The 27,909-nt window shown below is 38.9% G+C and overlaps 1 protein-coding gene and 1 pseudogene across 1 annotated transcript in view; both read left to right on the top strand.

The window, feature by feature from the left end:
• The window catches only part of SYTL5 (synaptotagmin like 5), a 231,401-nt gene that overhangs the window by 36,243 nt on the left and 167,249 nt on the right, over nt 1-27,909 (top strand). The window lies entirely within an intron of this gene.
• LOC110742199 lies at nt 262-7,643 on the top strand (annotated as a pseudogene).

Genomic DNA, 27,909 nt, shown 5'->3' with positions numbered 1-27,909 from the left:
TGGGTGTGTCTACCCTATCTTTTTGTCTTGTTTTGTTTTGAGATGGAGTCTCCCTCTGTTGCCCAGGCTGGAGTGCTGTGGCGTGATCTTGACTCACTGCAATCTCCGCCTCCCAGGTTCAAGCGATTCTCCTGCCTGAGCCTCCTCGAGTAGCCGGGACTACAGGCGTGTGCCTCCATATCCAGCTAATTTTTTTTGTATTTTTAGTAGAGATGAGGTTTCACCATGTTGGCCAGGCTGGTCTCAAACTCTTGACCTCAGGTGATCCGCCCGCCTCAGCCTTCCAAAATGCTGGGATTACAGGTGTGAACCACTGCGCCTGGCTGTGTCTGCCCTATCTTAAGGAGACAGCCATTCTCCAACCTCTGCCTCTTGTTGCCACACAGATTCTGAGACCACTGTTGCCTGATACTGATTCTTGAAAGAGGAAGCGGAAACATGGATTATTTTATTTGAATTCCCCCATATATAAATGCTTATTCTTTTTTCATACAAATGAAACATAATAGACAAGACAAACAAAACACTCCTATATGCTGAATTTAGCCACTGGATCATTAATATCAAGGTGACCATTAAAATCAAGGGTTCCCAGTGATCTCGTTTCCCTCATTGGTTCTGTCTCTTTTACTAGGTAGACATGTTTAGTATAGAAACAAATATTTTCAGTTAGGGATAGGTGTATATGTATGTGTGTGTATATATATGTGTATATGTGTGTGTGTGTGTATATGTGTATATATGTGTGTGTATATATACGTATGTATATATGTGTATGTATATATGTATATAATTTGTGCAAAGATGTTATCTTTTGCATGAAAATCAATCTAGGTGTATGAACTGGGCCTGGGAGATTTATTGGAAGTCAGTAATAAATAAATATGACCACTGTGTTTATTTTACTGTCTTCTGATTAAATTTTATGTTGACTCTGGGGTCACTTATCTGATACGCTGCAATGGGATATTCCAGGAGACTTATTTGGAAAACCTGATTAGAACCCAGTAGAGGGTAAATGACAGAGTCCAGTAAAAGAAAACATTCTTGGAGGCAGTTGTATTCACTCTTCATGACTATTTCTGGAAATAAGCTTTAGGGAAGGATGTTGCCTAACTAGGGCTTACTATAGAGGGATTTTCCTGTTCCTGCTGGCAATTTATGTGGTTACTATGAATCAGTAGTAGAATTAGATGAATTTGTTGACTGAATCAGTTGGAGTTTCTGTTTGTTTTAAATCAGGCATACAATATATCATGCCCTGCAATGACATTTAAATAGAGATTTAGAATCACTGGATTATTAAATATAAGTATCATATGGACAAGTAAAACGCATCAACTTCAGGGATTCCCCGCCAGAAAGTCATGCATACTGGATTCATTGCACAGCCGTATCTGGGACCAGTTCCCCACCACATTCAGCTTGTGCAGGGACAATCCCAGAAAGAAATGTAAAGTGGCTGATTACAGTTTTGGAGTGTATTTCCTGAGACCCCTTCCCCCTTTCTGACTGTGTAATTCATCATTGATATTAACACAATAATGATGATTGAGGTAATAAAACCTAGATCTTTCTCATATGAAGTTCAGAGACCGTAGCAGAGGCTGCTGGTGCCCTACCATATCCCTTCGATGTTCACCTGGACATGCAAAAGGCTGCTTGCTACAAAAACCTGCTATGGTTACTCTCTGTCTGAGAGCTTTTTTTCCCCTGTGGTCAAAGAGGCAAGCTCTCCTTCTGTCTAGGATAAGGTCCCCAGAAGTAGCCTTTAACCAATGACTGACGGGAAGTTGATGGATAAAAACATCCCAACCTCGTTGACTGTCAAATGATGATTCTCTAAGATGTGACTTTGCATTTCCAGCAAGTTCCCATGTGATGCTTATCCTGCTGGCCAGGGACTACACTGTGAGAACCACTGTACTAAAGACATTGAGCCACATCAAGGACTGAAGCATTTTAGGATTTGATCACATGTTCTTTTCGTAGAATAATTTTCTAAAATCTATTTTTAGTTATGCCTCCTACCCATGGAAGTCAGTTACTTGAAATAACCTGTAGGGAAAAAAAAACTTTTCATTTATATTTTATCTTAGCCTTTCCCTCACTGGGATTTTGATTTTCTTTCTGTCAAAGTTAACCTTTTTGGTAGGCCTAAATTACCATTGAAAGTCATTAGTGGTATACATTTTCTAATAATTCAAAAAAATTCGATTGCATTATTTGTGAATCTAAATGGGTTAATGAGTTTTATTCTACAAATAATATTTATAATAATAGGCCTTTCATAAACATAAGCACAAATTCTTTCATTAGTACATTTTTCCTGTATGTCAACATTTTAAATAAAGTACATATGTTAATTTTATGGCATTTTTTTTTCATTTCTGATCATATATTTCTTTAAGGGAAATAACACATCACTTCAGATTCCTGTTAATTTTACCTGCTGTCATCTCCTACCTAAATGAGTCATGTCAAGTATTACATGCTGCTTCTCCTGACAAGAACCTGAAAGTTGGAGCAATTTTCACACACTGTGTCCTATTCTTCTGTCATAGTTCTTTAATGCATTATGGGCAGGAAATGACTTTGACTGATGAAAAGAGTTAGTGGGAGGATGTTCAAATCAAATGGCACTTATCCTTGCCCTCCACCCCCTTATCTCTCAGAACTCCCCAGAGATGGCTTACATCATCCTGGGCTGGTTTATGGTATAGCACCATTCTCTGCTAAGCTCTTAAACAGCAGTGCATCTGTTTAATTCTACGTCTTCTCTATATGTTCTGGGCTCTCCTATCCTCTTCCCCATTGCTGTGCTTCACTTTATTCCTTTTTTCAAATAAAACTAACATATGGCTTTTGTGTGTGGCCGATTTCTAAATCCTGGAAATAACAGGGAAGGGAAAAAATGATGACAACCCAGCCCAGTACCACAAACTTACAACAGAATATCATGCCACCATGTTCTCAGTTCTCTAGCTATGCCCAGTCACAGAGAATTTCTCCTCAGGCCTCCATATTGCTTATATCTTTGCCTCTTCGTCTTTCTCTCCCCTGCTTTCATCCCATCTTCCCTTCTTGCTGGCCTCCCTCCCGGCCACCTTAGTCTCTCTTACTCTGTTTCATGGTGTAATTTGGCTTTCATTCATTTAAACTTTGAGCAAGGATCCTCACATTTCTCTATGAACAAGTCAGTCAAGGCCCATCATCAAAGTATTTTTATAAACAAAAGAGCTATCTACCTCAGAGAAGATTTGAATCATTCCCCTAGAGACGATGAAGTGACTATAGTCAGTATTGTTTTAAGTACCATTTTAAATACCCCCTACATTTGTTGAAGGGAAGACAATAGGGAGGCTTACTGCTGAGAGTATTTTTGTGAATTGACACAGGTCTGGAAAGGAAAACTAAGGTGAATTAGGAAGTGCATTGCTGGCTTACGTTAAAGAAGAAAATGTTTAAGGACTCTTGCTAAAGATGGTAATGAAGGCTTTATTTGGGGAGACTATCGCTGTAGGTAGAGGAACCACTGCAATGAGGTCTTGAAATGGGGGAAGGATATTGGGCTGAACTCCAATAAGGACAAGTGGGGATTTACAGCCAAGGAGCAGGGTGAGGATCAGTGGGTGGAAAATTACTAAAAGGAAACCTCAGGGTAAGGGTGACTCTTACTAGACCAACTCAACATAATTCCTGCTGAAGGCTGGCCAGGGTGATTTGATATCGACGATGGGGGATGAGAAATTTGATGATACAAAGTGTGGGGGATTTTCAGTAAAGTAACTTAGCCCCATTCTTGCTTATACTTGATTCTACAGGGACAAAGAGGGAAGTCCAAGGTCAGAACTAGGTTAAAGGAGAGAGTCTTTGTTACTTGGAAGTCAGATTCCTCATTCTAGCTCTGCTTCTGTCTGGCAGTGTGGTCTTTTACAAGCCACTTAATGGCTCCCAGCCTGTGTTTCATTTGTAAATCGAAGAGTTTGTTCTGTGTTTTTCAAGCTGAAGCATAAGCCTACACAAAACAAACAAAAATTCACCATGGCTCCCTGTTGAAGCAAGGGAGGAGTCCAGACCCACCCCTTTATTTTTTTCTCTTCCATGGCCTCATGGGCACAGTTCTGAAAACACTAATCTAGATGGTTTTCATAAACAATTGTTCCCTGCTTTTCTGGAGCTTTTCATCAAAATTCGGTTTACTATAAATGCTCCCCATATGTCAGGCAGAAGCCTCTCAGGTGGAAGCCTGAGGAAGGAACTTCCCATGGCCTGACATAGCTGAGGAATTTTGGAGCACAGTCGTTTCGTGTTTATGTATGGGTTGTTTATGGCCCTAGGCTAAGCTATAACCAAATCTTACTCACCATCCTATGTATTCCTAATATTTAAAAGTCTATCACAGGTCTGGTCTATTTTGGAAATGATGTACCTGTTGAAAAATATTTTTTTTTCTGGGAAAAGAGTCTGGGGTTCATTTTGATTGAGATTTGACATTTGGCAATAACTGATGAGTATGTTTTTTATCTTAAAATGCCTGCGTAATTGATAATATACTTAAAGAAATCTATTACATTAGCAGGTGATTCCATGAAGAAGGCAGAAATCACTTAAACCTCTATAGCAGGAATTTGTGACATACCACAAGACTGCCCCAACCCCTTGGGAACTTGATTTCCATTCACTCGTGGAGATGAGTCCCCTGCACTTGCCAGAGACCCATGCCAAGTGGGCAGTGGGGCAAAAAATGGAGGGTCATTCCATGAATGCAGGCACAACTGAAAGTAAGTTAACACCTCCACAGGCAATCCTTAGCCAACGGTGAGTAGGAGTAGGTAGATTGATGCCCCAGCCACTCCTACTTTCGATGGTATGATTTTGAAGGGTATTCTGTGCAGTTCTTCACAGTATCCTCAAGGAGACTGAGTCTCATTTTTCTATAGAAGTAGCATACATTTGATTTTCTTTCTTCCTTTCTCCATTTCACTTTCTCTGTCTCTCACTTTTGCATCTTGGGATTACCTCATAAATACTTATCTGCCTCCAATTCCTTGCCTCAGGGTCCACTTTCTGGGGGAACCCAAATTAAACTAACTTCCAATGCTGGTACAACTTCCTATACTAATAATTAAATAGGTGGTAGACTGATTTCAAAGCAAAGCTTTTGCATTCTGCAACTATTCTTAACTACATATATGTTATTGTTTCAGTACATTGTACTGTGTTCTTGAGAATACAATCTGAAGTGAAGCAGAGGAATAGGTACAGTAATTCTATTTTTACAAGAATTATAAATTGAGATAACCGTGAATTATATGATTTTAGAATTTACCTTTTTAGCTTTCATGGAGCAAGTTTGTTGAGGGTTTTTAATTCAGTAAGAAGATAAATATGATGTGGTTTTATTTTTGTCAGTTAACTATCCCCCAACTGTGTCAACACCCCTTTCCCAAAGATTTTATACTAACTTTATGACATCTTAGATTCCATGACTCTCATCTTACTTTGTATTCCTGTAAATAATCATTTTATTTCAGAAAATTATTTTCTCCTCAGTGGGAAGGGAGGGAATTATCAGTCTCCATGAACACCCCCTAGAAGACTGGTGACTTTTCCACCTTCTGCACAGTTCTCCAGTCTTTATGGGAAAGCAGGGTGGTGTTGGTTGATGATAAGGGTGGCACTGTCCTGGCACCTTCCAATAAACCTGATCTCTACTGTAGGTGGCTCACTGAAGACTCAATGAACTTAGAGCGTGTCTTCAAATTGCTCCTTAAACTCCCATCTGCATCTTGTTGTGGTATGTTTACTTAATCTTAACAGTAAATGAATTTGTACTTCCTGAGTTCACATCAGTAAGTCTGTTATTAGAAGTCAGTTTGAGTTTTAGAAATTTATTAGGTATGATTTACTCATAGTAAATGAGAGTTGGCTAAAACAGGTGGAATGACAAAATCAGAAGCATCAAAAATCATGGCTACAGTCACCTTATGACCATCCAGAATTAGAAGGCTATCTGCAGAGATTTGAGAAATGGCAACAAATGAAAGTGCCAACATCTTTAGTTCAGCATTTGTAACTGTGGAGTATGTAGATTCACTTTTACCTGAGAGTCCTCTGCAAGAACCATTTTAAAATGCTTGGAATTATATGTTAATAATTATACAATGTTCTAGATTGCAACATGGGGATCTGCTATCATTCATGAAAGCTTTTATTTCTTGTTCTTTTTGCTTGGATTTCTATTTCAATTTATACCGTGCATTAAAAAAAAATAACATTGAAAAATATAAACCAGAGACATGGGAAAACCAATGGAAATGCTTTACAGTACTTCTCTTTAATCACTTTTATATCCAGTTGTTTTATTTGTGGAACCTATCATTTTACAGAGTATATCAATATTATTTATGATTGAAAAAGAATGACAAAATGGTATATGCTTTTGGCAAGGTGCTTTGGCTATACTACAGTCTTTGATATTACTTGGCACTATTTCTAAGCCTGCATAAATTCTTGTACCACAAAAAGAGTATGTAAATAGATTCATAAAATTCATCAGAAGTTTGAAGTTCCATTTGGAATAGAAGCTGAATATGCACATCCTTTGGAAATTCTAATTCTTGGAACTGGATTTTTCGTTGGAATCACGCTTTTGTGTGATCCTGTAATTAATTCTTCTTTGGACATGGGTGACAATTTATTTGATAGAAACTATTGATGCCCATCGTGGTTATGATATTCCTCTCAAACCTTTAAATCTCATCCTTTTCTATGCTGGTTCTCAGCATCATGATTTACAACACATAAACTTCATCAGAAAGTATGCTTCTACATTTTCATGGTGGAATAGAATTTTTAGAACACACTTTCAGTTTAACGTTTATAGTGAAAATATGAAGAAGTTTGAGAAAAAGCTGAATAAATATCTCATAAAAACCTTTCTGAAGATATACATTTTCCTGAATTGAAACTAGTAGCTAACATTGCTTCTGGGGAGCAGAAATAAGCATGTGGCTTTGGTTGCTGAGTGATAAAAGGAATATTAATAACCTTTAGTTATCTTCCTAGTGGAGACTTTTTCTACTTTACACACAAATTCTGTATATGTAGAAATACACAGATAATAAGTATTTCCTGCAAAACTAGGCCCCTGTTCATCACCTCACTGCCTTTCCCTCTTGCCCCACTTTCCTCTCTCCCTCATTTCCTCCTCTCCTTAAACTTTCCTCTTTCATTCACTGTCCCTTATTTCTCCCTCACTTCTGAGGGGCCAAATTGGCTGTCTTCATATTATAAGGCTCACCTTTTTCTTGATAATCTCTGGTCAATCAGTTTCATTCAGTGATTGCTTTGTGAACATTCCTGTGCATCATAAGACATTTCCTATTTCCATCTGATACGATTTGGCTCTGTGTCCGTACCAAAATCTCACCTCAAATTGTAATCCCCCTGTGTTGGGAGAGGGACCTGGTGGGAGGTGATTGGATCATGGGGGAAGTTCCCCCATGCTGTTCTCATGATGGTGAGTGAGTTCTCACAAGAACTGATGGTTTAAAAGGATGTGGCTTTCTTTGCTCTCTCTCTCTCCTGCCACCATGTAAGACATGCCTTGCTTCCCCTTCATCCTCTGCCATGATTGTAAGTTTCCTGATGCCCCCCAGCCATGCAGAACTGTGAGTAATGTAAACCTCTTTCCTTTATAAATTACCCAGTCTCAGGTACTTCTTTATAGCAGTGTGAAAACGGACTAACACACCATCAGAAAACTGATATCATTTCAGCTAAGATTTATATCTTTTTGGGCATGTGTTCTGATCTCTCTTTCTCTGTTGGATAGAAGAAATAGAAACTGCATAGATTTGGCAGACAGACTTTGATGTAGATCCTAATTTTCCCACTTTGGAAGTTTGGCTAAGCTGGTTATTTTTTTCTGTATTCAGTTTCCTCACATTAAGTGAGACTAGTAATAGCCACCTTGAAGGATTTTTCTGAGATTAGATAAGATGAACTGTTTGATTATTTGTTAACATCTTAATCTGAAAACATTTTCTCCTGTGCCCCCCAACTCCATCTCATATTTCTTTTCCTGATGCTTTTATACATTTCCAAACTAAACCAAAGTACCAAATGACTCAGTCACTTTAAGCCCAAATACACAGAGTTCCAAATCTTCTCCATAGCTTCATTTTTTTTCAGTATGAGAATATTTCTTAAGTGGGCAAATTCTACTCCAGGAGGCTTCAGAATTGTCAGAATCTTTTTTTCTTATCTTCTTACACTTATTTCATTTAGATCCTGCATAATTTCTCCCAAGTTTATCCTATTATCAAGCAGTCTAATGGACAATAATGACAGGGAACCTCATATAACAGAGTAGTAAAGGTTAATGACAACGAAAGGTATAACACGAGCTGCTTTTATTTACTAGGAATATTAGTTTTTCTAGAATTTGAAGTCCAAAAGCATCACTGGAATTGATTTTCTAAGCATTAGTTTTATGTTTTATTTTTTAAAATAAAAAAGTATATATTATTTTAAGGAATATTATTATATAATATGTTATAAAATTATATATTCTATTATAAAATCATTTACATAGTTTTTGCTTAAATTATTTTTTGCAACTTTATTGAAATATAGATGATGGTTAGAATTTATATATTTACATATATTTTTATATATATTTAAAGTATACAACTTGATTTGATATATGTATACATTTCCACTTTCCCCATCTGCCACCACCTCCCACCTCAGCCTCTGATAACTACCACGCTACTTTCTACATTCAACTTTTTTAGATTCCACATATAAGTGAGATCATGGATGTTTGCCTTTCTAGGCCTGGCTTATGTCACTTAACATAATGTTCTCCAGGTACCTCCATATTGTCACAAATGATAGGATTTCCTTCTTTTTTATGGCGGAATAGTATTCCATTTTGTATATGTACCACATTTTTAAAATTCATTCATCCATTGACAGACACTTAGGTTGGCTATTGTGAATAATGCTACAATGAACATAGGAATACAGATATCTAGCGGGCAGAGATTTTAAAACAAACTGAGCCTCAATTTGTTGCTATTTCTTTTCTGTATGTAAACTCTAAAGGTTCCTATGCAATTTCAAGCATGTTATCTGATATGGCAGGCATTCACATTGGAATCTAAAAATCATTTCCAACCCCTTTCTTCTCTCATCCACCTCTACCATGGAGGCTGAAAAAGCCTGAAACTCACTTTCCTATTCTCCCTTGCCAATGAGATATAAGGGAAGTTATTATGGGGCTTCATGGAAAGTTTGTACTTCCTAATAAAAGGAACAAAGTACGTAAATGACTTGTCTCAGTCTAATTTCTATGAATTCCTGCCTTTAAATGTTACTTTGTTATTGTGATGCTTGGAGCTAGGGAAAGCATCTTGAAACTATGAAGCAACCATTCAAAGAACAAAATCCCATATGCTAAGTATGGTCAAACATAACAGTAGAAAAAGCCTATGTCCTTCATGACATGGGTGTGCCGCCAAACCAACCTGACATTGAGGTACCTCCAATGGTTTATATCATTGTAGTTTGTTTATTATTGTTGTTGTTATTGATATTGCTATTGCTTGCTGCTCAAAGCATTCCTCATTGATTAAATCTGGAAAGAGTAAGCTATCACGCCATTAGTGCTTCCACCTTAATCAGCTTAATTTCTTACACCTCACAAGATCTGAGAAGAACAGGTACATTTTGATTGTGGTTGGAGGGTAGAACATGAAAAAAGGAAAAATAAATAATGTTCACCATAATGAGGGAAGCTTATTCGGCACCAAGGAAGACAAAAAGAGAAAATATACACTTGTTAGGGGAAATAAAAGGAAATGTAGAGTACACGTTTTGCCCTTTTAGTTGCACCTGGGTGCTGAGTTGATCCTGGGTACAACATTAAAAAAAGAAATGTAGTGTTTAATTTGTAAATATATGCTGTTTAATTGCATGTGAACCATGACAAATTATTAATTCCACTCTAGATCTCGCCTGTCACATAGACAGTGGTTTGAATGCTTAGGACATGGAAATCAATTTCTTGACTTGTCTAAAGTACACATCATTAGAAAAGAATATCTGTTGCAAAAAAAATTTTTTTTTTTTTGAGACGGTGTCTCGCTCTGTCGCCCAGGGTGGAGTGCAGTGGCCGGATCTCAGCTCACTGCAAGCTCCGCCTCCCGGGTTTACGCCATTCTCCTGCCTCACTCAGCCTCCCGAGTAGCTGGGATTACAGGCGCCCGCCACCTCGCCCGGCTAGTTTTTTGTATTTTTTTAGTAGAGGCGGGGTTTCATCGTGTTCGCCAGGATGGTCTCGATCTCCTGACCTCGTGATCCGCCCGTCTCGGCCTCCCAAAGTGCTGGGATTACAGGCTTGAGCCACCGCGCCTGGCCCATGCAAAAAATTTTTAAATGTGAGTGATTTGTTTCCTTTGTTGTTTCGGACTATTCACGCTCCCAATGCTTTTCTGTATTTTAATAAGTCTTTCATCAATACCTATTTTAATCTTTGAGGAATGCCATCATGATCAAATTGGAACTTCAGGAAGTTTAAAAGATTTTCTCTCAATAGATTGAGTCATTGCCTTTCACCTTTTTTCCTACTTAAGGAAATGTAAATTATGTATTTAAACATCGTCTTGCTCTCAGATACGGTATATATGCTTCTGGAACCCTTTCTGTTGGCAACTGTTCCTCTACCCTACAGTATTTCTCACTTAGAGGAAACCTGATAAATGTATATCTAAAATATATTGCTCTATTATGCATATATATTTTATGAAATAATTATTTGCTGAAAGTATTTTCAGAAGAGCTGTTTTAGGTAGGAAGACTTTCAAATACCATTTGATAACTTATATGTGAATTACTACCTTTCAGAAGTAATAACTGTAAAGCAGAAAATATCTTTATTTACTTTTACTTTTCCTAAGGTTTGATATATGCTTTCAGTCTTCAGAACCTGTACTTGGAATTCTGTTTCTAACCGAGAAGTGTGCAATGCTTTCCTATTTAAGAAACTCAGAAGCGTATTGCTTTTTTGGTGGCTTTAATATTGGTTGAAATCACCTTTAATGTGTGATATATATTCAGTTGGTTGTCACAGAAAACATTATTCATTAACAGTTTTATAAAAGATAGTAATTGAAAATACACCAAATATTGATTTTCGACCAAATTAAATAAGTACTTTTTCTGAGAGCTTTTCAGGCTACGTAAGTGTAAAGATGTTTGGAAACATACCTTGATATGTGTTCATTTTAAGGTGTACTGAGGTTTTTCAATTGTTAATCAGTGCAGCACATGATGGATGTTATCCGTCCAACATGTAATACAATTTTACTTTTATAGCAATTACCGAAATTGACTAAAGAGCCTGAATAGAGCAAAAATCATTGAAGAAATTGGAATATGTGTAAATTGATCTGATCTGAAGGGCAGAAAGACTTTCAAGGAATAAAAAACAGTTATGGATCCATAAAGTAAAATAATTTTTTTTCAAAGTTTAGTTCACTATTGTATACCAAAGAAAAGTGCAATCTGACTAAGAGGCCCTGTTCTATTAAATTCTTACTAAATATCTGTTTCTATGTGGAAACAAATGCTAAACTCCGTTATCTTGCTTTCATATTACTAACGTCAGATCTGTTAAAAGATCCTCGGTAAGTAAGTGAATTGATTTCAATGGTGATTTTTTGAATCACATGTATTAATAGCAAGAAAAAATATATTATTTGGGAGTAGGAACAGAAAATATCAAAAGCATTTTCATAAACAGTATAAATATGTTTTATGAGTTTTTTAAAAAATCAGTCATTCATTCATTTACTCACTAAATATTTATTTAGCATGTCATACATGTCAGGTTCTGCCCTAGGGCGGGGGATTCAAATTAAAGCACAAGTAAGACAGTCTCCCCTCAAAAAGACAGTAGGAGAGATAGATTGATAGGTCATTATGCTGTGGTAAGTACATATAAATATGTACAGCAAATTGTGGGGAGCAAGAAGGAGAAAACCATAAACTGGGGTAAGGCGATGCTCAGGGATTGCTTTCTGGAGAGATTTTGAGAAACTACAAGCAGTGTTGCTATAGTAAAAATTGCAAAGCAGGAGTGGTGAGGGATGAGTCTAAAGAGTTAGCCAGGGCCAGACCGTGAGAGTCTTGTTTGGAAGTTGGACTTTATTCTGTGGATGATGGAAACCCATTAAAGAATTTTTAGGAAAGAGGAGGAAATGGGGAGAAATGGCCAAATTTCCTTAGAGAAAGGTCCTTTGGTGGATACATGGATCACATTCTTGAGGAGGATGGGCTAGACACAAGGAGACCAGGTAAATCTATTGCAGCAATCCAGGATCAAAGATATGAGGGTTTGAATCAGAGCAGTGGCAAAAGAAATACAGAGGGGAATTTGGATTCAAGAAATGTTTGGAATATAGATTTGTAAGATCTAGGAATTGTTGGAATGTAAAGGTTAGGGTGAGGAGGGAAAATCAAGGATATCTTTAGGCTTCTCTTTTGGGTGAATTCAGTATTACTAACTAAAATAGAGAGGGGAATTGTGTCAATAAGCTATTGTTCCATTAAAAAGCACAGCAAAATTTACTGGCTTAAAACAACAATAATTTATTCTTCTTCACCCTTCTGCTATTTGATTGGGAGTTAAATGTTCTGCACTTGGGTTTGTCTAGTCCTGGGTTTGTCTGCACTTGGCTGCAGGTGGTAGACAGGGTCCAATTTTTGCTGACCTGACTCTTGTCTTTATTAGACCTATGGGCTAGCCAAGAAATGCTCTTTCCACGACAAGGTCAAAAGCACAAGAACTGAAGTTGCCAAACTCCTACTTGAGTTACATCTGTGGTTATATTGACCAAAGCTAATCACCTGGATAAGCCCAAAGTCAAAGGGTAGGGAAATCGACTCCATCTCTAGCGGAAGGAACTTCAATGTCATTAGCAATGGTAACTGGGGTAAGGACAGGGCCAGGGATTGATTTCCGAAGAGGACACTAGGAGGATGGACACTAGGACGGATGAAGAATTTGGACCAATAATTCAACGCCCTTATTGTTATTGTGGATGATAGATTTGAGAGGAAGAAGACTGGTGGTTAAGAGGCTATTTCAAAGATGGTAAAAGTCCAGAGCAGTGGCAGCTGGAAAAGAGAGAAAATGATAGAGTCAAGAAGTGTTTGCCGGGCGCGGTGGCTCACGCCTGTAATCCCAGCACTTTGGGAGGCCGAGGCGGGCGGATCACAAAGTCAGGAGATCGAGACCACGGTGAAACCCCGTCTCTACTAAAAATACAAAAAATTAGCCGGGCGCGGTTGCGGGCGCCTGTAGTCCCAGCTACTCGGGAGGCTGAGGCAGGAGAATGGCGTGAACCCGGGAGGCGGAGCTTGCAGTGAGCCGAGATTGCGCCACTGCACTCCAGCCTGGGCGACAGAGCGAGACTCCGTCTCAAAAAAAAAAAAAAAAAAAAAAAAAGAAGTGTTCAAGGCCTGGATATTGTTATAACATGGAGGACAGATTCAGGGGAAAGAGTCAAGGATGACTCTAAGCTTCCAATTTGACTGACTGAGATATGGAAAGAAGGATAGTGGGTTCAGTGCAGGAAACATTGAGTCTGAGAGAGAGTGACAATGAATTTTATCCTCAAAACCAGGACACTTCAGAGAACGTGAAAGAGTGCTATTAATAATTACTCCAGAACCACCAGGGTAAACATGTCCTGGGACTGACCTCAGGAAAACGGGTTTATATTCACTCTGGAGTGAGTTGCCCTTGGGTAATCAAAGTGAAGTTATTGGGCATCAGAGAAAGACTTGGTCTAAAAAATAAATTAATTAATTAAAAAAAGTGAAATTATTTAGTATAATGTTGGCATTTGAGTATGAAATTCAGGGGAGAGAACTGGTCTGGTGATATAGACTTGGGAGTTATCAGTTCATAGTTTAAAGTTTGAAAGCATGAGTCTGGTTGAAATCATCAAAAGAAGCATATGCAGGATGAAATGAATATAATAGAGTGAGAAGATGATGCTGGAGTAGATGACAGATGAGGAACTTGAGAAGGAAAGGTCAACAAATAAGAATTTGACTTAAGCCAAAGAGTAGAATTTAATGGATAAAATAACCATATCAGGACACTCAGGGTCAGAGCTGACTTTGAGTATGACTAAAGCTAGAAATTTTAACACCGTCTTTTCTTCCCTCAGACTCTCTGTTTTTTTTTTTTTCTTTTAAGCTGAGTGATGCTTTGAGGCTAGAGTCAAGATCTTAGGCAGTTCCAGATTCATATTCTGTTAACTCCAAAACCAGAAAAAAAAGGAGTTTTTTCCTTGTTATCTCAAAATACAAAATAAACCTGAGGGAAGACTCTGATTGGTCAGGTGTCAGTCACATGCCCATCCCTGTACTAATCACTGTGGCTAGGGAGTTGGGACTCCCACATTAGTGAAGATGCAAGAGAGCAGTCGGGGTAAAAGTCAGATTACAGCAACTTGAGAAGTGACTGAGAGGTGGGATGGACGCAGCAAGTACAGATAAGAATTTTAATAAATGTATTATAATAAATACGAAGAAGAGACAAATTGTACAGTAGATTACACGAAGGGCAATGCATATGTATTTTTCGACTTGTTTATAGGCTGAGATAAAGGAATCAGTGAAACTTGAGATATTCAAGTTAAAGAAAAAAGAGAATGCTTGTTGGAACAAGATCGTGGAGCAAGTCTGAGGAGATGAGATTAAGGACAAAAAAAATGAAAGAATGTAGATTTGAAAAGAGAAAAGAACATCTAGTCCTCTGAACCTATGATGAGGTACAGCTAAGTGTGAACATCAGTAAGTTAATGGAAGGGCAGTATATTGAGAGAACCAAGGCTAAGAGGGAGGGCATCAGGGCCTGAGTAATTTCAGAAGAGCATTGAAAAGTCATTGAGGGCACTGTCTTCAGGAACTGACCAAAGATAAGGAAAAGAATACACAGGTGATTAGGCTTAGCTGATTGGTGGACCACGAGTTTGTCTTCTCACCCAGTCTGTAGGGCTGTGTGATTTTTCTCTAGCTGTCCTGGATATGGACATGAAGAACGCAGATTGATCTAGGGTTGATGCTTTGATGAGTTCACATAAATGGGGACAAGATGCTCCCCTCAAGGAAACATACAGCTTTAGAGGCAAATACAAGGTCTTAAAGATAAGTAAGCAAGAACAAGAAGGGAACTTTACTTATTCCTGGCATTCTAATATGGTAATGGTAGACCTCTCTATGAGATAACATTTGTAATTGACCTTTGCTTTCAATTTCTGTTGTGATGAGAAGTTTATAACTCTTGGACCATGCTGGAATAAATCAAAACATAATAGACATTTCACAATTTGCAAAATTGATTTAATTATGTTTTATGTTGCATTATATTTCTGATAGTTATAACTTTCCTCCCCATCTTTCACCACACACACACACACACACACACACACGCACACACATGGATATATAGCAACATTGTGTGCAAAGATCTTTAGGTGGTGTCACTATGAAGCTATAGTGAGTTAACTGGTTATCAGAACATAATTTCAGGTCTCTAAGTTTCAAGTCCAGCATGCCATATGAAGAAAAATTATTATCAAAATAGAACGACTTTATGTAACCTTTATTTAATGATACCAAAATTCTTAGAGGTCATTGCAACAAAGTCTTATCAATAGCAGGAAATATTTCGCAGCATACTGTAAAGAACACTGGATCTTTTTACCACTAATGAGATACGAAATCCAGGGCAAATGAGTTTTCTCATATCTGTAAAATTAGGGTTATGGTCCCTTCTTTTATATCTCACAATGTGGTTATTAAAAAATCAGAGAGGATGTGGCAAAAAATGTTTTATAAATAATAAATGAGATTATAATTTATTGATCAATTTTTTTAACATTACATTTATATTCATTTGGCACCACAGCATGGATTATTTAAAAACTGATAATTACACATTAGTCTCTTTCCAGGGAACTTAGAGGAATTGTTTGAACTGGTTGCCTATTATATGTAAGTTTGCTTAAAAATATCTAAATTCTTTATGCTTCTTTCAATTTATGTAATAGATTTTAAGAGTCCAAAGATGATGACGCAAACTATTTACTTTGTTTTACTGTGTTTGCAAAATTAGTGAGGGAAAAGACTGGAATTATCTGCCAACATCGTCTGTATTGTGTTATGCTAGAAACATATAATTAGATGAACATTTTTTACTTATTTTTGTTCTTAAGGTTAAGAGATGACAGCCTTTTCTGACTGGGCAAAATGCTCACATCTTTTTAGTTGAGATTCACCCTTATGTAGCAATACACTGGCCAGGAAATGTAAGGAAAGTTCTAGGTTTTAGGTAATTAAATTTATGATTACCTTTCCCTAAGGGACTCTGTGAATTGGCTCAATAGCTATTTCCTACCTCAGGTTTCAAGTTCCATGTTAGGCTTTGGTAAGGACTCCTTCACTCCTACTCCTAGACTGAATCCCAAGCTTCCAACCTGAGCATCTGTATCATCTGGAACAAATGATCATCTTAGGCATCACCACAAAGTGATCACAAGAGGAACAGGAGACAAATGCAGACCTTAGTCATTTACTTATAGCCTGTTTTCTATGGTGGACCATGTTAAAATTGAACACACCTGTATACAAACATACATATTTTATTGATTCTCCTAAGCCAACTCTACTGGTTGAACTGTGTGGGAGAGATACAAAATGTAACTACATGGACTAATCTTGCAATTTCAAGTTAAACAATTATTTGGCATATAATCTCAGTTTAACATGCAAAAGCAGAAACTACTGTAGCTAGAGAATTAGAATTCAACATCTATACTTGTAGTTCACTTTGCCTAGTTGCTGGTTCTTGTCTTTGCTCAGTGTAATTTGGGACACTTTACTGAAAAATCTGTACTTAAGTCATTTAATTAATTAGATAATTAATTTAGTTCATTTTTATTTTGGTAAGAGCATTTAACACGAGATCTACCCGCTCCACAAATTTTTAAATGTACAATGGAGTGTTATTTACTATAGGCACAATGTTGTACAGCAGCTCTCTAGAACTTAATCATCTTGCATAAGTGAAACTTTGTACCGATTGAATAGCAAGTGCCCATTTCCCCCCCGCCAGTCCCTGGCAACTGCCACTCTACTCTCTGCTTCTGTGAAGTTCACTATTTCAGATACTTTATGTAAGTAAAATAATGCATTATTTGTTCTTCTATAACTGGCTTATTCCACTTAGCATAACGTCCACAAAGTTCATCTATGTTATCTCATGTGGCAGGATTTCATGATTTTTAAAATAATGAATACTATTCAATTGCATTTATATACCACATTTTTTATCTATTTATCCCTAGTTGGACATTTAGGTTGTTTACATGTCATGACTATTGTGAATAATGGTGTTATGAGCATGGGAGCTCAGATATGCCTTCGAGATCCATATTTATATTTAATACCAGTAAATACCCAGAAGCGGGATTGCTGGATCATCTGGTAATTCTATTTTAAATTTTCTGAGGAACCTCTGTATTGTTTTTTGTAGCAGATCCACCATTCTATAGTCCCACTAACACTGTACCAGGGTTCCAATTTCATCACATCTTCACCAACGCTTGATATCTTTCCTTTTTATCGTAGCCATTCTAAGAGGTATGAGGTGATATCTCATTGTGGTTTTCATTCACATTTCCCTGATTATTAGTGGTGCTGAGCATCTTTTTATATGCCTCGTGGCCATTCGTATGTCTTGTTGGGAGAAATGTCGATTCACAGTTTTGCTCACTTTTTAAATTTGGTTATTTGTTTTTCTGCTATTGAGCTGTAGGAAACCTTTATATATTTGTATATTTGCCCCTTATCAGATACATAGCTTGCAATTTTTTTTTTTCTCATTCTGTAGGTTGCCTTTTACCTGTTGTTTCCTTTTCTGTGTAGAAGCTTTTGGGTTTGATATAGTCCCCTTTGTCTATTTTTTGCTTTTGTTGCCTGTGCTTTTGAGGCTATAGCCAATAAATCATTGCCAAGAACCAACATTATGGAGCTTTCCCTACTGTGTTTTCTGCTAAGAGTTTTAAAGTTCAGGTCTTACACTTAAGTCTTTAACTCATTTTTAGTGAATTTTTGTGTATGGTGTATGACATGGGTAGAATTTCAGACTTTTGCATGTGAATGTTCAATCTTCCCAACACCATTTACTGAGAGGACTCTTTCCCAGTTGTGTGTTCTTGGCATCCTTGTTGAAGGTCTGTTGACTATATGTATGGGTTTACTTCTGGGCTCTCTGTTCTGTTCCATTGGTTTTATAGGTCTGTCTTTATGCCAGTATCATACTACTGGGTTACTGTATTTTTGTAATATATTTCGAAATAGTGAAGTATGATGACTCTAACTTTTTTTTTAACAAGACTGTTTTGGCTATTCTGGGTATTTTGTGGTTCCATATGATTTTAGGATTGTTTTTTCTATTTCTGTAAATAATGCCATTTGAATTTTGATAGAAATTGCATTGAATCTGTAGACTACTTTAGGTAGTATAGATATTTTAACAATATCAACTCTCAGTCAGTTTTCTGTTGCTATCACAGAATACCATAGACTGTAACTGGGCATGGAGGCTCACGCCTATAATCCCAGCACTTTGGGAGGCCAATGCGGGCAGATCACTTGAGGTTGGGAGTTCGAGACCAGCCTGGTCAACATGGTGAAAACTTGGATCTACTAAAAATACAAAAATTAGCCAGGTGTAGTGGTGGGCACCTGTAATCCCAGCTACTCGGGAGGCTGGGGCAGGATAATTGCTTGAGCCTTGGAGACGAAGGTTGCAGTGAGCTGAGATCGTGCCACTGCACTACAACCTGGGCAACAGAATGAGACTCCATCTCAAAAAAAAAAAAAAAAAAATACCACAGACTGTGTAATTTATAAAGTTTTTTTACCTCATAGTTCTAGAGGTTGAGAAGTCTGAGAGCATGGTACCAGCATCTGCTAATGGCCTTCTGACTGTGTCATAATATGGTGGAGGACATCTTATGGCAAGAGGGAAGAGTTTGTCAGTTCAGATCACTCTTCCTCTTCTCATGCAGCCTCCAGTACCATCATGGGGGCCCTAGCCTGATGACCTTATTTAATTCTAATTACCTTTCAAAGACCCCATCTCCAAACGCCATTAACATATGAATCTGCGGATTAAGTTTCCAACACACGACATTTAGGGAACACCATAAAAACACCGTAGCTTTCTGACCCTGGCCCCCAACATTCATTTTCTTTTCACATGCAAAATGTATTAATTCCATTCCAGTAGCCCCATAGTCGTAATTTATTTCAGCATCAACTCAAAAGTTCAAAGTCCAGAGTCTCATCTGAATCAGATATAGATGAGACTCAAAATGTGCAATTTCCTTGCCAGCTGCAAGCCTGTAAGATCAAAACAAGCTATATACTTGCAAAATACAATGCTAAGCACAGGACAGACAGTCGTTCCTATTAAAAATGGGGAAAATAAGCAAGAAAAAATAAGTAACTGGTCTTAGCAAGTCAAAACCCCAACAGGGAAACAACATTAAACCTTAAAGCTTAGAACGATCTTTCACTCCATGTGCCATCTCTGGAATGTACTGTGAGGGGAGGGGTTGGAATCTTCAAAGCCTTGGGCAGTTCCATCCCTGTGGCTTTGCTGGGCTCAGCCCATGCAGCAGTTTATACAGGTTGGAGCCTCATGCCTGCAGTTCTCCCAAGGGGACTGAATGCTTGTAGCTCTACAGTTCTGAATTCTTATGGGCAGTCCTTCCCCTGCAGCTCCACTAGGCATTGCCCTAGTGTGGACTACCTGTGACAACTCTAGCACTGACTGAGGTGTGACTCCTCACAAGAGGGCATTAGCTGCGGGGATCTGCCCACAGGTCTGCCCACAGACCCTGACCTAAACAACGGATGAATAAAACGCACACTGACACACAGATATTCTGTTTTGCCAGTCCTGCTGAGCGTCCGACCGCCTGCACACCAAGAGGGATTTGCCACTGCGGCCGGCCCTGAGCGGCTCGCACTCCAGCCATTTATTTAGTATAGAATTAACAACAGAAGCTTTGAGTAAACACACTTGTGGATAATTAACATGGTTAAGAGAGTAGTTCTACGAATGATTAAAGCTCAGGTACTGTGGTTTAAAGTAAATACTATTATGGGGCAATATGCTTGGTCGACCTTCCCCCATGAGGGCCATCTGGCCTAAAGGTTAGTTATTGGAGGTAGGGTAAACAGACTTAAATGAGGAAGCCTCTATTGTCCCTAGTATTTACCCTATGACCTAATGCTCTAAGGTAAGAACCGGCTGCCTTCAGCCTGTTCAATTATTACAAGCTATGTAACCTTTCGGCCTTCCAAACAGTTTGTGACTACTCCCTATAACTTTGCCTAATATTTCCCTTTAATATTTCCGCCACCATCCCGCGTGAATCCCAACGACTGACCTTACATTTCTGCTCAGCATTGCCCTTGTAGGCGCTCTCTGCTGTGGCTCTACCCTGTGACAACTCTCTGCCTGGGCCTCCACGCTGTTCGTGCCATCCTTTGAAATCTGGGTGAAGGAAGCCATGTTCCCCCAGCTCTTACATTCTGCACATCTCCAGAATTAGCACCTCATGGGTGCTGCCAAGGTTTATGTCTCGTACCGTTTAGGGTGGCAGGTCAAGTTGCACCTGGAGCATCTTGGGCCACAGCTGTTATGATAAGGAGTGCTGCACCAGAATGCAAGGAACGGAGACCTAAGGCAGCCCTGGCCAGTGGCCCATCCCTCAAAACCATTCTACCCTCCCAGAGCTCTGAGCCTGTAATGGCAGGGGAAGACTCGAAGATCTCTAAGAGTTTTTCTCCTATGTCCTGATACTCTCTGGCTTTGTTTCATCCATACTAATCTCCTTATCAATTGATCACTTAGTCATACCCTTGGTTTCCTGTGCTGAAAATGCTCTTTCATTCTCTACCACATGTCCAAAATCATTTCACTCTGCTTTCATTTTAATTACAAATTCTCTCTTCAAATCATCTCTTTCCTCTTTTGTTTTACTATAAGCTGTTAAAAGCAGCCTTGAAACATCCTGAATGCTTTGCTGCTTTCGTATATGTTCCACGAGCTAGTCCAGTTCATCGCTCTTAAATTCTGCCTTCCATAAAGCTCTCAACCAGGAACACAGTTCAGCCAAGTTTTTTGCTACTTTATAACAAGAATGACCTTTTCTCCAGTTTCTTTAGTTCCATCTGATACCTCATTAGAGTGGCTTTCACTGTCCATATTTTTATCAATATTTTGGTCAAGGCCACTTAAGCAATCTCTAAAATGTTTTAGAATTTCTCAGGTCTTCTCTTTTTTCTGAGCCCTCACAAGAGTCACCTTTAATGCACCATTTATGGCAATACAGGTTTTTTTTTTCCTAGTCTGTTCCTCCAGATTCTTTTTTTTTTTTTTTTTGATGAGTCTCGCTCTGTCGACAAGGCTAGAGTGCAGTGGCGGGATCTCAGCTCACTGCAAGCTCCACCTCCCGGGTTTACGCCATTCTCCTGCCTCAGCCTCCCGAGTAGCTGGGACTACAGGCGCCCGCCACCTCGCCTGGCTAGGTTTTTTTTTGTATTTTTTAGTAGAGACGGGGTTTCACCGGGTTAGCCAGGATGGTCTCGATCTCCTGACCTTGTGATCCGCTCGTCTCGGCCTCCCAAAGTGCTGGGATTACAGGCTTGAGCCACCGCGCCCAGCCTCCTCTAGATTCTTACAGCGTCTACCCATCACCCAATTCCAAAGCTGCTTCCATATTTTCAGATCTCTGTTATAGCAATGGCCTCACTTCTTGTTGCCAATTTTCCATTGCTATGGCAGAATACCATAGACTGGGTAATTTATAAAGAAAAGAAGTTCATTTATTTCATAGTTCTGGAGTCTGAGAAGTCCAAGAGCATGGCATCAGCATCTAGTTTGTTTGAAAGCATTTATCCCATTACGTTTACCTGATTAATTTAGTAGTTTACCTAGATTATTTACAAAAACTGTGACAGCCAATATTTAAAGTTATTTTTCTATTAACCATTTTTATAGCTGTGAGTTTCAGGTATTTACTGAGCTGTGCCCTAGGGTTCTTGTGTGGTGGATCCATGTGTGCTATTTGTGGGCAGGACTCCACCGTGTGTCACCACTGAGTCGTTTCTGCCCTCTTAGTGTCTCAGTTTCTCCCTCCAGAGATCTATGACCTTTGAAAGGGCTCAAAACGCTGGGTAATGAGCCCTTATATGCGCTTCCTGGATGAGCCATTTTTTAAATTAATTTTTGTTGGGGATTTCCCTGCAGGACCGCTGAGCATCGCGGGGAGTCAACCCCTCAGACACTCCCACGAGGCTCCCGGTCACCCAAGGGCGCCTTTCGGCTGGGAGGAGCAAATGCCCTTTCTCTTCAGAGCTGAAAAACTCAAGTCCCTCTTTTATCTAGGAAAACAACAGTTCAGTTCCTCACGCAAATGCACACAGACAAACCGAATAAGGATAAATTTTAGGAAAAAAAGCAATAGATAATTCCCTTTAGAATGCATCTCTGAACTAGAATTAGGATCCTTAAACAACTTCCTAGGAGAAAACCAACTCAGAATAAATCAAGGACAATCAACCAAAGTGAGGTCTGGGACTCAGGAGGACTCACCAGTTCCACCGGAGGAGAAGCTCCAATTTGGTGGGGCTTCAATGGGCCCCTGCTTGTACCTTAGCTCCAGTTTCGGGCAACTCCTTCGGGGTCCTGAGTCTTCTCTGAGGCCCCACAGGTTTTGGGAGTCAGATTATTGTTGACGAAAATAGTCAAACTCTGTAAAATATTCTAAGAGATTTATTCTCAGCCAAATATGAGTGACCATGGCCCATGACACAGCCCTCAGGAGCTCCTGAGAACACGTGCCCAAGGTGGTTGGGGTACAGCTTGATTTTATATATTTTAGGAAGGCATGAGACATCAATCAAATACATTTAAGAAATACTTTGGTTTGGTTCAGAAAGGCGGGACAACTCAAAACAGGGGGCTTCTAGGCTATAGGTAAATTTAAACATTTTCTGGTTGACAATTGGTTGAATTTGTCTAAAGACCTGGGATCCACAGAAAGGAATGTTCAGGTTAAAGATAAAGGATTGTGGAGACCAAGTTTTATTGTGCAGAGGAATCTCTCAGCAGACTTCAGAGACAGCAGTTGTAAATTGTTTCCTATTGGACTTAAAATTGTGCCTTGCTCTTAGTTAATTATCTCCTGGATCTAGAAAGAAAGGAAGGAAAACAAAGGGGGAAGGGGCTTCTCTATAGAATGTGGGTTTTTCTCACAATAGACTTTACAGGGGAATTTCAAGGTATGGCAAGGAAATATATTTTGGGGTTAAATATTTTTTTCCTTGTCTCATAATGTTATGTCAGAGTCAGATTGAAAAGTAAGTCACAATACAGAGGGTCAAATAAAACTCATCTGATGAGAATTTATGGTTTGAAGGGCATGACTCCCTCGACCCCTTAGGTAGGAATTTGGGTAAGAAAAAAATCAGAGCTTAGTCCTCAAATGCATCATCAGAAAAGGTCACCGAATTATTGGAGTAGCGCACTCCAAAACCCTGTTCTTCCACTAAAAGAAAAATTAAGCAAAAGTGGTCAGAATCAAGCTTTTCAGAACTCTAGAATATAATTCCAAATTCACAACAACTAGGGGAGTGCTTAATGAAAGAAGCTGCTGAAGTTCGGTAAGATAACTCTGATGATTTAACTCCTCACTTTCCATTCCCCACTCCCACCGCTCAGTGGTATCATAAAAACAGCAGCCCACATACCTGGTGCAGCTTGCTAGTACCAGAGGAGCAATATAAAACTTTTTTTTTTTTTTTGAGACAGAGTCTCCCTCTGTCGCCCAGGCTGGAGTGCAAGTGGTGTGATCTCAGCTCACTGCAACCTCCGCCTCCCGGGTTCAAGCGATTCTCCTGCCTCAGCCTCCAGAGTAGCTGGGATTACAGGCACCCGCCACCATGCCCAGCTGTTTTTTTAATAAATATTTTTAGTAGAGACAAGGTTTCCGCAAGTTTGCCAGGCTGCTCTTGAACTCCTGACCTCAAGTGATCCGCCCAATTGTACTTGTTTAAAGACTTAAAAATAAGGACACTATGCTAAGTGAAATAAGCCAAAAACAGCAAGAAGAATACTGAATAATTTCACTTATATGTAGAATCTAAACAAGTCAAATACATAGAAGCAGAGTAAAATGGTAGCTACCAGGGGTTGGTGGGTAGGAGAAACAGGGAGATGTTGGCCAAATGGTACAAAGTTGCAGTTATATAGGATTAATAAGTCTAGAGATATAAGGTACAGTATGGCGACTATAGTTAATAATACTGTATTGTAGACTGAAAATTTGCTAAATAAATGTCTATCAGCTAATGAATGGATATCAAAATGTGTTACCATCCATACAATGGAATATATTCTGTCATAAAAAGGAATAGAGTGCTGATACATACTGCAACGTCAATGAACCTTGAAAACATTATTGTAAGTGAATAAAACCAATAAAAAAATCACATATTATATGACTTTATATATATGAAATATTCTCAATAGGTAAATAGAAAGAAACAAAACTAATGGTTGCCATGGGCTGGGTGAAGGTAGGTATGGGAAATGATTGCTTGGGTAGTGAGCTTTCTTTTGGGATGATGAAAAGGTCCTAGACTTAGGTAGTAGTGATGGTTGTACAATATTATAAATGTACTAAAGGCCACAGAATTGTGCACTTTAAAATGGCAAATTTATGTTAAGTGATTTTTACTACAACAATAATTTTATAAAACAATGAGAAAGAGAATAATGAAGCAAATGTGGTAAAGTATTAACATTTGGGAGTCCTGGTTGAATATGAGAACTATTTGCAATTTTGCAGATTTTCTATAAATCTAAAATCACTTCAAAATAAAATGTTACAAAAAGTTTCAAGACTAATGAATCTAGATAACAGATTGCTGGGTTATTCTCTATTTTTTGTTGTTGTTGTTGTTGAGACGGAGTCTCGCTCTGTCGCCCAGGCTGGAGTGCAGTGGCGCGATCTCGACTCACTGCAAACTCTGCCTCCCGGGTTCACGCCATTCTCCTGCCTCAGCCTCCTGAGTACAGGCACCCGCCACCACGCCCGGCTAATTTTTTGTATTTTTAGTAGAGACAGGGTTTCACCGTGTTAGCCTTGATCTCCTGACCTCGTGATCCGCCCGCCTTGGCCTCCCGAAGTGCTGGGATTACAGGCATGAGCCACCCGCGCTGGGCCTGGGTTATTCTTAAGCGAAAGAATAGGCAACTCTTCCACTGAGGGTGAAGGGCAAAAGGGAAGTATGTGTGTGGATTTAATTAAGCTTGTAACTGGATCACCAGGGTTATAGATCACCCCTGTGATAGGGCTGGGGTCGTTGTTCTTTCTATGTAATAGGAGGTTAGTGCTTTTGCCGAAAGAGAATGTCTTAACATTGTACCCTCAGAAGCTAATACTGAGACAGGGTTTGCGTGAACGTAGTTTATTTGGATGTTAATTCCAAAAATCACCATTAGATTTATTTAGGAAGTTAGACAGGTAGGAGAAGGAAGCCAATAAAATGTGTACTATGCAGCATGTTTCCGCTTTGGCCAACTGTGGCTCAGTCTTGCTGGGAAATGCTAGGAAACAGAGCAGAACATACATCAGAATTACCCGATTTTAGAAGCAAGGGAACTGGAATATTTCTTCTCCAACTTCCACTAGTCATTGGCTGAGAGCTGCTCCCAGGGACATTAGCTTTCCATGACTCCAGTCCTCCCCAGGCCAACTGAGATAAAAGATTTTAGTTGAGAGGTATGGGTGTTTAGAGTAAGGTGAAGTCAGCATGTACTGGAGTGGCAGGGACTGAGGAGTTATTGGAAAGCACTGACAGCACCTTCAATAATGAGATAGAAAATGAGGGAAAACATAGTTCGAAGAGAGTGATGAGGTTAAAAAAATACACTAGTTAGGAGTGGGCAAAGGGATCCTCTAGGGAACATGTATATTTGTTGCCATGATTGCCATGCAGGTTTTTGAACCTGATGAAAGTTGGTGTCCATGGATTTATCATGGCACCAGTCCTCTCATGGCCACAGAGTAGGTGGAGTATAGAAGCTGTGGAAGCAGTCAGGAATTTGACCTTTTGTGTTTTTGTTAGCAATTGTATAAACCTATTAGCACATCTCACTGAGACTTTGGACTACAAAAACATTTGCTCATATATTTTCATATGAAGTACAGTACTCTTAAGCTAGTTCTCTTTCTTATGCATACTTAGGATGTGAACCTCAATATATAAGTTTACATTTATATAATCCTGTTGTTTTCAGGATTTCCAGGCTTTAGATATCAGTAAATTTCATAAGGTCATGAAGCTCTTCTTCAGCACTGGATGAATGTACCAACTCAGTGCATAGTAGTGGGTACTATATACAATTAGAATGGCCTCTGCCCTCAAAAGCTCAAAAACTTGCAGGGGAGAGAAACCTGTAAATCGATAAGCAGGATACAGTGGATTCAGTGCTGTGATAGAGATACATAATAGATGCTCAGTTAATATTTGTTGAATAACTGAATGAAATGTGATCCAAAATACAATTTTGTTTTGTTGGAATATGCTTATCTTTAAGGGTGTCATCTAAGTTGTCAAAATGTTGCAAATGGCATGTTCTTAGATAAAGTCAGTGACTACAGACTTCAACTGTTATCAAGGAAAGATGTAAATATTCACCATCACATGGTGAGAAGGTTTTCTTAACTCTTGCATAAGCAGACTAGGGAAAACAGAATAAGACACTGTGACCCATAATTTTCCAAATTTGTTTTTATGGGAGGGGAGAATGAGACACATGAGTCATTTTCACTTCTGTTAACTGATTTTTCTCATAATTATTAAGCCACAGAGGCCACGTTGCTTCTTCTATGGTGATCAAGTTTAACAGAGAAGTGTCATGAGTCCTGAAAGAATCTCACTCCTTAATGATGAAGTGTGTATATTCTGAGAATAATAAGGAACTCATCTTACCTTGACACTCATAAAAATGAAAGCCTTCAGTAGCTAGACTTTAAATATTTTACAATTGTTTTATTAGCCATGCAACAATTTCTTAACATTTATTTTCATCTAACAGTAGAGACAAATAAAGAAAAATCCTGGCCAGGCGTGGTGGCTCATGCCTGTAATCCCAGCACTTTGGGAGGCCAAGACGGGCAGATCACTTGAGGTCAGGAGTTCAAGACCAGCCTTGCCAGCATGGTGAGACCCCCGTCTCTAATAAGAATACATTTTTAAAAAGAGCTGGGTGTGGTGGTGCACACCTGTAGTCCCAGCTACTTGGGAAGCTAAGGCAAGAGAATCACTTGAACCTGGGAGGCAGAGGTTGCAGTTAGCAGAGATTGTACCACTGCACTCCAACTTGGGCAACATAGCAAGACTCCATCTCAAAAAAGAGAAAAATCCTGCTCTATCTCAAAGAACTCACAATCTTCTGTTTACTAACATCACTTTACTCTTAATAAGAATTTGACTTCATTTTGAAAAAATTACTTATTTACTCAACCAATATTATTTAGCACTGATTATATTCATAAGAATGTGCTAGAGACCAAGCACAGTAGATGAAAAAAGTAAGGTCCCTACCATCGAAAAGCTCAGATTCTTGCAGAGGGAGAGAGACCTGTAAGCAGGCAAGAACAATGATTTCAATATTGTTATAGGCCAGGAAAAGAAGAGAAAATATCTGCCTAGAGAAATTAGTGGAGACTT

The sequence above is a fragment of the Papio anubis genome, chromosome X (genome assembly GCF_008728515.1).
Source record: "Papio anubis isolate 15944 chromosome X, Panubis1.0, whole genome shotgun sequence".
NCBI lineage: Eukaryota > Metazoa > Chordata > Mammalia > Primates > Cercopithecidae > Papio > Papio anubis.
Note: the sequence above shows the minus strand (reverse complement) of the source record. Positions and strands in the feature narration are given on the sequence as shown.